Raw genomic sequence first — 13,066 nt, forward strand, 5'->3', positions numbered from 1 at the left:
AGGGCGAAGATGGGTGATGAGATGTTCTGGTTCTTCGAGGAGAGAATGTCATCATCCTCTCTTCCTCTTCTCTCTCTGTATTCCCCTCCCCATCTCCGTTTAATCTTTCCCCTTCTGCTGCCTGGTGTTGGGGGGGTAATTTGTCCAGTGACACATCCCCTGACCTGCTAGACCTTGAGGAAAAACTGATTTTTCCACTTCAGAACTGTCGCTGCCTGACAGCTACAGAGAAAGTGTATATCAACCCCCCACAGCTCAAACCCCTCAAACCCCACACCCCATACCCACACCCCACACCCCAAACCCCACACCCACACCCCAAACCCACACCCCAAACCCCAGACCCCACACCCACACCCCAAACCCCACACCCCACACCCCAAACCCCACACCCCACACTCCACTCTGTAAATGTATTATTTTTCATATTCATGTCTGGTGTTCTGTTTATATGCATTAGTCTTTGCACTTGTCTTCCCCGGCGATGTCTGAGTCTGAATGTTTCTGATCCCGAGTCACTCCCCTGTCTGTGTGCTTCACTATTCGGGTGGTTTTGGAATTTTCCGGTTTCCCACGATTCCGTCTGTCTCGCTGTTCTTACTTCCAGCTTTCTCTCCATTTCATGTTTGCAGATAGCACTAATATACTAATCCCAACTAACATAGAATTTGTACAGTACTAATTATATTAACACGCTAATATGTCCATCTAACAAACAAACTAACATTCACTAGTTTTGGGTTTTTGTAATTTATGCACGTAAGTAACTTACTAACGCATCTCCAGTTTCAATTCTGTTCTGTAACTCCGCCTCCCTATTCTATCACTGATTACTTGCTTAGTTTCAGCGAAGTATTCGCACCTGTCTCTCCTTATCTCTGCATTTCCTGATTCTCTGCAATTGTATCCTCCCTAGTCCGGAGCCGTTTGTATTACATGTGTGTCTTTTTGAATCCAGTCCGCGTTTTCGTTTTCTCCTCATTATTGCCCCGCCTAGGTTGTCTCATTCCTCTGTGTATTTATACCTGTCATTCTGAGTTGCTAGTTCATCATATCCTGCTTTTTGAGTCCCGAGCGCTTTTACTCCCTGTTCTAGCCCCCTTTATTCCTGAGCGCTTTTACTCCCTGTTCTAGCCCCCTTTATTCCCGAGCCCTTGTTCCTGAGCCCTTGCCCTTGTGGCATTCTGTCTTGTTGATTTTTGTTTCCTGGATTCCTGTGTATGACCCCTGCCTGCTTCCCTGGACTCTTCACTTGTTTTTGTGGACTCTGTACCTCTGCCCTATTTCTGGATTGCCTTCCCGGTTTTGAACCATTGTCTGTTTGGATCAACAGCTACCTACACCCAACACCACCCCCATCAGAGTGGGTTCAACAGCTACCTACACCCAACACCATGCCAATCAGAGTGGGTTCAACAGCTACCTACACCCAACACCACCCCCATCAGAGTGGGTTCAACAGCTACCAACTCCCCACACCACCAATCCCATATCATCCTGGGCACTGCATCCTTGGATACATTTTTGCAGGCTGGCCACTCTGGGGAAGATTCTATTCAAATGCCGCTTCCCCTGAGCTAGAGATCCAGAGATCTCTCATTTTTCCCCAGACTGCCTTCAGAACTGTTCTGGGGAAAAATGACATCCAACCACAGGGAGCTTTCTCCTGGCCTGGTCCTAACATTTAAATACGTTTCACATTAGTGTCACATCTGTGCCCTTTTTCCATATGTGATTTTCTCGGTTCTCTGTGTTCTGTCAAAGTGTTCAGCGTTTCTGTTTATTTTTACCCTCTGTAGTCTGTCTGTTAGCCCATTCCTTTCTGCCTGTTCATTCTTTTCACTTGTGTCCATGCCCTCCACTCCTTATACAGGTGCATCTCAAAATATTTGAATATCATGGAAAAGTTACTTTCCGTAATTTAATTCAAAAAGAGAAACTTTCATATATTCTTGATTCATTTCGCATTAAGTGAAATATTTCAAGCCTTTTTTTGTTTAAAAAATCCACCATCTCAAAATATAATAATATTACATAAGACCAATCAAAAAAAGGATTTATAACACAGAAATGTCGACCTTCTGAACCCTGGGCCTCGGTGTACAACTGCAAGGAAGTCCCCTGCATCTTAGCTGTTGGACCACCGCAGTTCATTATGTATTCATTTTTATTTCATTTTTATTCTTACAGGGGGAAATCTGTTGAATGAGATGTGCTTTGCTAGGGTTGAAGTGAAAACCTAGAGGACAGTAGATCTTCAGGAACAGGGTTGGGCAGCCCTGCTCTAGCTGTTGAATGAGGTGTGCTTTGTTAGGGTTGGAGTGAAAACCTACAGGACGGTAGATCTTCAGGAACAGGGTTGGGCAGCCCTGCTCTAGCTGTTGAATGAGGTGTGCTTTGTTAGGGTTGGAGTGAAAACCTACAGGACGGTAGATCTCCAGGAACAGGGTTGGTGACCACTTGTTTAGGAAGCACAAGCTCTAAATCATTAAGGTTTTGTTCCACTGAAAATTCTCTGTTTACTGCCGAAAATCATCCCTCAACTACCTCTTGGATGATTACACCATGTGTGTGGTGAAACTGGTTTAATTATTTACAATTTCTATCTTTGGAGTCAATTTTCTCAATACCTGATTTTGGACGATATTACATGGCTCTCAGTGCATTGCCATCCTATTATCATGAAATTTCGCAAATGTTTACTCCATATCCAGAGTGTTTTGAGTGAAATATCTTCACAGCATCACAAATCTCATTGTTAGATCCTGAAATTTCTTAATTTTTCTTCCTTAAAAGAAGAAGAATTACTATTGGGTACTGATGGTGATTAAAAAAATGGCTCAAAACAATCTTCAAACATGTCTTATTTAGAATCTGAAAGAATTATAACAATATCTTACTTCAGATCATAGACTGCTACAAAAATTTATGAATTAAACAAATTTGTAATTTCCTTGAATGACGTATGCAAATTAGCTCATTTACATATATTTTCCATACCTCATGATAATTAAAGTATTCATTCATTAATTCATTATCCTAACCCGCTTATCCTGAACAGAGTCGCAGGGGGGCTGGAGCCTATCCCAGCATACATTGGGCAAAAGGCAGGAATACACCCTGGACAGGTCGCCAGTCCATCGCAGGGCACACACACCATTCACTCACACATTCATACCTATGGGCAATTTAGATCTCCAATCAGTCTAACCTGCATGTCTTTGGACTGTGGGAGGAAACCGGAGTCCCCGGAGGAAACCCACGCAAACACAGGGAGAACATGCAAACTACCCACTGCACCATCCATGCCGCCATAATTGAAGTATGTACCTCTGAAATGATCTGGAAGACCAAAGATGCATTTCTGGTGGAACATAACCTTTAGTGTCATAACAGGAGTTCATCATGGCTCTATCCTAGGACCAGTTTTGTTTACACTGTATCTTAATTATATTTTATCTCCTATAACATCTGCAATTTCAACTTGTATGCTGATTACACAATCGTTTATAACAAAATGCATGTTATTTTCAAAGGCAAAAGTTGCTAACCTGATGATCAACACATTATGTGGTGATAGCATAGAAAAAGTCTCATATAAATATCTAGGTATTTGGCTGTAAAATTAACTCACATTGAGCATCTGGTAAAGAATTTAAGAATGAAGCTTGGGTTCCAGTAAAGGAACAAATCCTTTTTTCCTTTGGCATGTAGGCAGATGATTGTTGAGACAAAATTTCTGTCTGTCCTGGACAATGTTATATATAAGCATGCACCCGTCTCATATTTCAAATGAGGAGAAATATCCATTGGCATCTGTAAATGATAAGGAACTTCTACAAAAACTACCAGCATGTCTTTCAATGCTTCTGGAGTTGAGAAAATGTATTCATAGGACACACTCTCAGGATTGGTTATCACTTCAAGTTCCTTGGGTCAGGACACATGCTTTCAGATTCCGTGCTCCAGATACCTGGAACTCTTTACAGCAAACCTGAAACTGAATACTTTACTGTCCATAAATGAATTCAAAGTGATGATGAATAATCTGGTTAGACCTGACTTGTGAATGTTTTAAGTGAATATTTCATTTATTTTTAACCATTTTAAACCATTAAACTATTACTATTACTACTGTTACTATTTTAAACCATTTAATTGTTTCCTTTAGAATCTGAATTATTTTCTTTTTTTTACTTATTTTCTTTTAAAATTGTTGTTGTATTTATGTGTACATTTGGCACACTTGCAAAAGAGGGCACTTGCTCTCAATGCGTCTCTGAGTTTAAATAAAGGGAAATGAGATATAATGACCTATTGTGAAAGGCTATGTAAGCAAAGTAAATCATATCAGACTGTAGACTTGTGTAGTGCAGTTTATTAAACTGTCTCAGAGCTTACCAGAAACCCCAAAAATCTGGAGTGGGGGGATTTGATTTGATTAGAAGTCCATTTACATTATATTTAGGAATAAAAGGAAGACCCAACTTTTGATCCCAGTATTCAGTAGGATTTCTACATCTTAGCCTCACTAATCTCTTTTCTCTGCCAATTCAATAATTCAGTCTGCGAAAGAAGAATGGGTAATTGATGAGCAGAAAACAGGTTTATTTGGCTATCCTATTAAGAGATATACATGGTGTAAATGACACTTTGCAGTGGGAAAGGTATGAGAGAATGGCGCAGTAATTGCAGGCGGTGTGTGAATGTAATCATGTGGGACGTCGTGGGGATCGCAGGCCCGGGATCAGGAAACGGATGAGCTTGCGCAATGTTACGCTTGGTTTCGGCCGCATTTATGGACCCGCTTAAAGTCAGTCCCCAACTCCCTCAATAACAAACCCTTCTTTAGGTACGGGGACTTTCAGAGGTGTTCACGCACTCAGGCGGAAATATCCCTTTAGTTTTATACAATAGGACTCCAACTGAGACAGAAATAGGACACAAAAGGATTAGCGCCCCTATTTTTATATGACAAAATTGAAACATCAATGTTCAATTTTAATCCCACCCTAGGGTATCAAGTACCTTTTTATATTTGCTTACAGTGATATGATATAGCAGTACTATGCATAACACAATGCACAATGTTTAAATATACAGCATATACACACATATTCCTAATGGTTTGTGTCTTAAGCCGTCTATAATAGTATCATTAAGCCTACCTCACACTCAGAAAGGTGTTCTTTCATGCAGAAGTGTATTCAGATCCTAATCCCTGATCGCTATGGAAACACAACCCTGTGATGTAAGAAACAGTGGAAGACCAGAGAGAGGGACCGTTCGCTTCACATTAAAACTACTTCAAGAAGCAGCTCCTGTCCCTGTAGAATACTATTACAGAGACTCGTCTTGAAAGGGCTTCCTTTGAAGTGGATCTCTGTATGAAAGGCCCATACTGTATACTCCTCATATAAACCAACAGTGACAATCTGTTACTGTATACTCCTCATATAAACCAACAGTGACAATCTGTACACAAGCAGTGGAAAGGTAATGAGCGAGCGTTGTGCTTCCTTCTACCTGGGAGGCTTGAGAGTGAAATGAAGGGTGGGCATCCTGTGAAATATAAAAACTACAATGAGTAAATGAACAATGAGCTGAGACACAAGGATCGAATGGATCAAAGGATTAGAGTGGGTGTGTGTTTCAGCAAGAGAATGCATGTGAAGCCTCACAATTGACTCACGATATATGATATACTGCATACTACAGTGCCGTGATATATGATATACTGCATACTACAGTACTGTGTTATATGACATACTACATAATATAGTACGTGATATATGATATACTGCATACTACAGTGCCATGATATGATATACTGCATACTACAGTGCCGTGATATATGACATACTACATACTACAGTGCCATGATATGATATACTGCATACTACAGTGCTGTGATATGATATACTGCATACTACAGTGCTGTGTTATATGACATACTACATACTATAGTACCGTGATATATGATATACTGCATACTACAGTACCGTGATATATGATATACTGCATACTACAGTGCTGTGATATGATATACTGCATACTACAGTGCTGTGTTATATGACATACTACATACTATAGTACCGTGATATATGATATACTGCATACTACAGTACCGTGATATATGATATACTGCATACTACAGTGCTGTGATATGATATACTGCATACTACAGTACTGTGATATATGATATACTGCATACTACAGTGCTGTGTTATATGACATACTACATACTATAGTACCGTGATATATGATATACTGCATACTACAGTACCGTGATATATGATATACTGCATACTACAGTGCTGCGAAAAATAATTTGTCCCCTTCCCAATTTCATCTATTGTTGCATATTTTTAACACTGAATGTTTTCTTATCTTTAGACAAAATGTAGGTTTGGTTTCGTTCAGTTAGATGTGGACTTGGTTTTGTGTTTTGTGTTACTGTCTTGGTGCAGAACCCAATTAGGCTTCAGATTGGAAGAATTGTGCCAGGCCAGCCACTCGTGGAATTATTCACCACTGTTCTAGCTGGAGGTGATGGCTGACCAAGAGAAACATCAATGCTCATCTCACAAATGCAAAAAAGCACCTGGGTGATCCCCAAGCCTTTTGGGATTATGTTCTACGGACAGACTGAGACAGAAGGAGGCAAAAGTGGAACTTTTTGAAAGGTACAGGACAGATTATGTGTGGCTTAGACAGCATTTCACAGCAAGAATATCATAGCAAAAGCCAAACATGGTGATGTTAGTGTGATGGTGTGGGGATGATTTGCTGCCGATGGATCTGCACAACTTGATTTAAGGAACCATGAATTCTGCTCTGTACCAGGAAATGCTTAAAGAGAATGTCTGGTCATCTGTTCATGAGCTGAAGCTGAAGTGTAACTGGGTTATCTAAACACAAAAGCAAGTCCACTTTCAAAAGGCTTTAGAGAAACAACATTTCGGACTCGAGCATTAGCAATAACATTCACCACGACAACATGGTTTAAGTCAAACGCACTGACTTCAAGCTAATAGAGATGCTGTGGCAGAGCTGAATTTCAACTGAAATGAGGTGAATTTCAACTGAAATGAGGTGGATTTGAACTGAAATGAAGTGTATTTGTGCTGAAAAAAATTTGGATTGATTACTGTGAGGAATTATTGAAACAGAGGGCTGATAAATATGAATCACCTCATAAAACACATGTTTTAGCCCTATGTTTAGTAGTAGTAAATGTATTAGTGCTGAAATCACAGACCAATTTACTGACATCATTGCATCATAAAATCATGTAGAAGAGCTATATTGCAAATAATACATTGACAAAAACTATTAAAACTGTTAATACACTCAACAAGTATAGTACAGTATATACAGAAAAAAACAATATTCATGTGTTCATGTAAAAGTGCGGGTGCGCCTCAGAGGCTCTTCCTATCTGAGAGATTTCTCCTCAGCTCACTGGAAGGTGCCTCCTCTCTGACCCTGCGAGAGGGAGGGGGAGGGGGGGCAGGCCTTCGGGGCCCAGTCAGTAAACACACCTTCAGTAATCAGCACCTGCATCCCCAGCCCCTGGCAGGATGAAAGGGCTGCCCTGGCCTCCAGGTCACAGCGGGGTCAGAGGTCACTCAGGGGTCAGCACCAGCAGAAGAACTGCCAGATCAAAGGGAGTGCACAATGTACTGTGACATCACAATGATGAGAAGAACGCTGGGATCCATTTCCTGTGTGCGGTGAGCTCCCCTTGACTGTGACATTTCTGTCGCTTTATTTTTTTTACATTCTATTGCAAATAAATGAAAAATAACTGGTCACACTTTACAATAAGGTTCATGAATTGGCATTAACTAATGTAGTTGTTAACATGAATTAATGATGGACAAATAGATTAATTAAGCATGAAATTAACTTTTCATCAGTCAACTTTTCATTTGTTAACAATGTAGTTGTACATCAATATTTATGCATTAGCAAACCATAGGAAACCACAGAAACCATTAACAAATACTGTCATGATCCTGGATTCTGTCTGTTTGTTTAATTCCTTATTCTTGTAAATGTATTATTTTTCATATTCATGTCTGATTTTCTGTTCTGTTCATTCATTAGTCATAGCACTCGTCTTCCCCTGTGATGTCTGTGTCTCTATGTAGTTCTGAGCCTGAGTTACTCCCACTTCCACATTCACTGCGTGATTCACTATTCGGGTGTTTTCTGAATTTTCTGGTTTCCCACGATTCCTTCTCAGTCTTGCTTTTCTTACTTCCAGCTTTCTCTCCATTTATGTTTGTAGACAGCAATAATATACTAATCTGTACAGTACAGAATTTGTACAGTACTAATTATATTAACACACTAATATGTTTGTCTTACTAACAAACTAACATTCACTAGTTTTGGGTATTTATAGTTTAATCACATAACTAACGTACTAACTCTCTATTTCTAGACTGCTCTATAACTCTGCCTCCCTGCTCTATCTCTAATTGCTTGCCTTAATTCAGCAAAGTATTCACACCTGCTCTCCACTATCTCTACATTCCTTAACTCAATTGTCAACTCCCTAGTCCAGAGCCATTTGTATTACATGTGAATCAATGTGAATCCAGTCCGCTTTTTCGTTCCTCCCTCGTCATTTTATGATTGCCCTTTCACGTGTCTCAGCTGATGTTTATTTGTTAGACCGCCCTCACTCCCATGCCCCGCCTAGGTTGTCTCACTCCTGCCTGGTTCTTCTCTGGACTCTTCTCTTGGATTGTGATCTCTGTACCTCTGCCCTGTTTGGACTGATCTCCCGGTTTTTAACTTTGCCTGTTTTGATTACGCTCTGTCTGCCCCTTCATCTGGCTTAATTAAACCTGCCATTTTCTCATAACCCCTGAGTCTCCCATTGGTTCCTCTGTCTCCCACCCATGACAAATACATTAACTGACTTTTTCATTCCAATATGAATTGACAAAAGCATGAATGTACAAATACATTAACACAGCTGTCCAGGTTAACTTCTCAGTAGTAGTTTGCTAACAGCTACATTAGTTCATCCCAATTCATGGAACCTTATTTTAAAGCGTGACCGAATAGCAAATCAGAAAACCAAACATTATGATTGTAGGCAATTTCCGTACAAATGCCTTTAGCATTCTGCACCACCACCCACCATCTCCCCGAACATCCAAACCTCCATGTAGAACACTTCTCCTAGAACTCGGGCAGAGAAGCCATGAGACACAGGCAGCCTTCTCTTGCTGATGTGGGGGTGCCGGTTTGTTCACGGCTGAAGGATGAATGCTCATTTTAGGAGAGGACCATCATTTTCAGTGTGGGCTACAGACAGACTGTTTCCGGCCTGTTTTAGGGGATGCTCTTGTCCCACAGCAGGACCCCCTGTTCCAGAGACGCCCACGCCCCCCCCCCCCCCCCCCCCTCCCCCCCGCCCATCACAGGCTGTCCTCTGTTCCCGAGCGGGGGCCTCAGAATGAACGGGGCTACGGGCGGGGATACAGCTGGACTGTCCGGGAGGGGTCCCAAAAACTGGCCGGATGTTTCTGGGGCGCGCAGGGGAGGGTACGCCTTGTATTTCTACCGCTGGAGTGTACCACACACACCGGCAGAAGCCCCATGATGACTACAGTCACAAAACCACCAGTCAGACCCTGCCAGCCTCCACACTTTCATCAGCCCCAAATACCAGCAGCGTTCAGACACACGGGATTCACGGAGCGAAACTGTATTTCCGCTCCGAAATACGGTTGAGTTCAGGCCAAAACCTCTCACGTTTCTCTTTGTACATACACAGATTTCAGTTCTCATCCAGCTCAACATATGGAAGAAATGTCAGGTCTCTGCAGCTAATTCAGAGCAATGTGTGTCTCACTCGCACTGACTGATGACGTACTGACATGTTTTCCAAGCGTTTTGCTGCCAAGATGGTTATCTTGAAATAGGAGGGTCTGGCATGAAACGGGCGGTATGTGAAAATGCTGTGCCGACAGCAGGTCTCTGTCACGTCCATCGCATCAAACCACCAATTAAACACTCCACAGGAAGCTGCTACCTTTCCCCCCGCCCCATTTCAACAGGTTACTTCTTGCCAGACATGGGGTCACTCCGTAAGCTACCTTTGCACTTTGCCCTTCTGTGTAACAAATTGAGGCACGTAGCTTTTCGCATCATGACACCATCAGATAGCGCAGCACGGAAAGGTATGGTGGGAAAGGTAGGTAGGTATATATGATATAAATATTGTGCGGACGAAAACAGTTTGAAAAAGCTTGTTTGGAAAGAGAACTCTCTAAAGTGACAATAATGGGAGGAAAATGAGAAAATAAAAGTAGATGAAGGAATCTGAGGGCAGATCAACAAGGACAAGCATGAAGGCAGCCCTCGCTAATGCTAATGCTAAAACTAATGCTAATGTCTGTGCAAGGCAGGGAATGGCCCTATTATTTTTTCGTTTCCAGCATTGTTTTGTGTATACTTGACAAGGGTCCCAATAATTCTGGAGCCCACTGTATATAATATAATATATATACAGTATTAGGTAGGGAGGATGTTGTTTTAGTGCCATGCCGGTTACATGGAACCTACCCCTCCTGCGAGCATGGCACCTCAGACATGGGAAAACAACTGCCCCTCACAGTCACTACCCTCACAGTCACTGCCCTCAGTCACTGCCCTCACAGTCACTACCCTCACAGTCACTACCCTCACAGTCACTACCCTCAGTCACTGCCCTCACAGTCACTACCCTCAGTCACTACCCTCACAGTCACTACCCTCACAGTCACTACCCTCAGTCACTGCCCTCACAGTCACTACCCTCACAGTCACTGCCCTCACAGTCACTACCCTCACAGTCACTGCCCTCAGTCACTACCCTCAGTCACTACCCTCAGTCACTGCCCTCAGTCACTGCCCTCACAGTCACTACCCTCACAGTCACTACCCTCACAGTCACTACCCTCACAGTCACTACCCTCAGTCACTGCCCTCACAGTCACTACCCTCACAGTCACTACCCTCACAGTCACTGCCCTCACAGTCACTACCCTCACAGTCACTACCCTCAGTCACTACCCTCACAGTCACTGCCCTCACAGTCACTACCCTCACAGTCACTACCCTCACAGTCACTGCCCTCACAGTCACTACCCTCAGTCACTACCCTCACAGTCACTACCCTCAGTCACTACCCTCACAGTCACTACCCTCACAGTCACTACCCTCAGTCACTGCCCTCACAGTCACTACCCTCAGTCACTACCCTCACAGTCACTACCCTCACAGTCACTACCCTCAGTCACTACCCTCAGTCACTACCCTCACAGTCACTGCCCTCAGTCACTGCCCTCACAGTCACTGCCCTCACAGTCACTACCCTCAGTCACTACCCTCACAGTCACTACCCTCACAGTCACTACCCTCAGTCACTACCCTCAGTCACTACCCTCACAGTCACTGCCCTCAGTCACTGCCCTCACAGTCACTACCCTCACAGTCACTACCCTCAGTCACTACCCTCACAGTCACTACCCTCACAGTCACTGCCCTCACAGTCACTGCCCTCACAGTCACTGCCCTCAGTCACTACCCTCAAGTCGTGCTGTAGAAGTTCAGTTCTGAACGTGTGCTGTAGAAGTTCAGTTGTGAACGTGTGCTGTAGAAGTTCAGTTGTGAACGTGTGCTGTAGAAGTTCAGTTCTGAACGTGTGCTGTAGAAGTTCAGTTCTGAACGTGTGCTGTAGAAGTTCCTACAGCGATCGCAAGGCGACACGTGGCGATATGTCACCGCGCAGCAGAGATACGCCGGGACCCTGAGCAGATCACCGACACCGTCATTCCGACCGGATCACAGGACGAGGCAGCAGGGCAGTTCCGGGAACAGCGCCCCCCCCCCCCCCTCCACCCCCCTCCCAAACAAGCACAGAAGCTCTGGTGTATGAGCTGAGAGAAGCCCACACCATATATGGACGTGGAGCGGGAAAGGTTACTGGAGGTCGGCGGTCCCACATACCTCGATGGAGGCGGAGGGAGGGCGGTCTTCACCACGGGGCGTCCCCACGCTCACTCTCTCCGAGGCCGGGGCGCTGACCTCCAGGAGGGGGCCGTGGGGGTCGCAACCCCGAGAGCACGAACTCTCAGCGCACCAGCGGCAAGGAGAGATGCGGAGGGTCAAAGGTCAAAGGTCAGCGAAAGCATGCAGGGGCCTGGGACTTTGCTCTTTGCGGTTCGGGGCAGTCTCTCCGCTCCTATCCTGGGACAGGAATGTTCAGCTATGAGAGTACGTGTGTGTGCTGCCTGACTGGAATCAGCCAGAGTTTAACTCAAACCTAAATAATATGTTTTGCCTCCTGGCTTTTAAAATGAATTAACTCGACTTTAGACTTAGACATCACTGCTATACTGTACTGACCATCACGATAAATAATTTACAAACCAAGCCCCCTCCCCTTCCTACAGCAGTAAGACACTGGTTGAGATTACATTCAGGTTCATCTGCCTGAAAATAAAAGGAGATCTGTCCATTTCCTGGTAAAACCTGTCATTCTCTGCTATAAATAAACACGATACCCAATCCCGATACCCCCCCCAATTCGGAGGAATGCAGCCAGGACTCCCTGTTAGCAGATTCACACATTCCTCTGACATCACACAGTAAATCACACTGGAGCCTTTTCCATGGAGCCCAGAACACACTCCCTATGCTACGGACCGCAACACCCAGAACACACTCCCCATGCTACGGACCGCAACACCCAGAACACACTCCCTATGCTATGGACCGCAACACCCAGAACACACTCCCTATGCTACGGACCGCAACACCCAGAACACACTCCGTATGCTACGGACCGCAACACCCAGAACACACTCCCTATGCTACGGACCGCAACACCCAGAACACACTCCCTATGCTACGGACCGCAACACCCAGAACACACTCCCCACATTCTGCTACGGACCGCAACACCCAGAACACACTCCCTATGCTACGGACCGCAACACCCAGAACACACTCCCTATGCTACGGACCGCAACACCCAGAACACACTCCCCATGCTACG

This window comes from Conger conger, chromosome 13 (genome assembly GCF_963514075.1).
Source record: "Conger conger chromosome 13, fConCon1.1, whole genome shotgun sequence".
In the NCBI taxonomy this organism is placed as follows: domain Eukaryota; kingdom Metazoa; phylum Chordata; class Actinopteri; order Anguilliformes; family Congridae; genus Conger; species Conger conger.